The sequence below is a fragment of the Echinops telfairi genome, unplaced genomic scaffold, assembly GCF_000313985.2.
Source record: "Echinops telfairi isolate 266 unplaced genomic scaffold, ASM31398v2 ScPeMD7_7409;HRSCAF=8447, whole genome shotgun sequence".
NCBI lineage: Eukaryota > Metazoa > Chordata > Mammalia > Afrosoricida > Tenrecidae > Echinops > Echinops telfairi.
The window spans coordinates 12,713,561-12,715,007 of record NW_022111309.1 but is presented as its reverse complement, the minus strand read 5'-3'; positions in this window follow the sequence as shown (position 1 = coordinate 12,715,007).

Below are 1,447 nucleotides of genomic sequence, written 5' to 3'. Positions count from 1 at the left end.
AGGAAGGGGTTGTACTATAGGTAATACAGTAATGGGAGGGGGCGATATAGGGGTATATACACTATAGGAAGAGGAGGGATTAGGGGTATGCATGTGAGAAGATGGGCGGATCCTAGATTCATGATGCCGACCTAATCTTGATTGCCCTTGAGCTGGAGACTTTATTTAGTGTAGGCTTTCAGGGGAAGCAACCCACTGTCCCTAACAGCAGAGAGTGAGCCCCGCCTGTGGTGGGACAGACAATAGGGTCTGTTTGCTCTGGATGGCTGACGCCTTCAGGGAGATAACTTGAGGATCGTTTACCATTAGTTGCAAGCAGTTAGGTTTGGCATATTTGGGGGGAAGACAACTTGGGAGAAATCTTTCTGTATCCCACAAGGTGCCACTGCAGCCCAGCTCCAGCACAGAGCAGGACATCTGGGCTAGTGTCTCCATCTTCTCAGAGAACGTACTGCAGAGGAATGACAGTCACTGTGTTTTTTCTTTCCCAGAGGTGGTAACCGGGAGCGCACATTGTTGGTATAAAAGCCTTAAGTAGAGCAATAGCTCTGTTTCAGCACATGAGCGATAAGCATAAGCAGCCTCACAGTCCCATGAAGACAGGAACTTTACTTGCCTTGTTGCTTACCTTAGGGTCAATGCCATCCCTGGAATGTCGTAAAGCTCAATAAATATACTTTGCATGGATAAACTTATTAAATAATTGGTAAGCATCTGTTATAGGGACACAAATACTCCAATGGTAGAATGCCTCACCTTCCATGAAGGAGACCTGAATTCAATTTCCAATAAATGTGCCTCATGTGAGGTCACCAACAGTCTGTCAGTGGAGGTTGCTATGATACCAAGCAGGTTTCAGGGAAGCTTCCAAATCAACTACAGGATGGATTAGTGATGTCTGCCAGGGATGTTGCTGGGAGAAGGGAAGCACTTAAGCCACATGTTTATCTCTAACATAGACAGTAAGATTCTACAAATTGAGGCCAGGCTCAGAAAACGTCAGAGCCAGATGAAAGCCAGTCAGTGAGACCAGAAAACCAGCTCAGAATGTAAAGCAGACAAATATATCTTTTTCTCAAATTGAGGAGCCCAATAGAGAAAGGAGAAATGATATTCTTATAAAAATTTTAAAACTACAGGTCAGGAAGCCTTGCTTCTAGTGTCAGGTGCCTTTAAGTAATTATAGAAACAGATCCCATTGCTTCCCCTCTCTAGATTTCTGTTTCCTCACCTGTAAAATGAAAGCATATGCACAGTAAATGCCAAAACCACTCTATATGCAGAATGGTCTCCAAGTCAACACGTCAGGCAAAGGCATGGGTGGTTCAGTGGCACAATCACTGCATTCTGTATGGGAGACCTAAAGTCTATTCCCAGTCAATGCTCCTCGTCAGCAGCACTCAGCTATCAGGGCAGGCTTGCATGCCATGATGCTGAATAGTTTTCA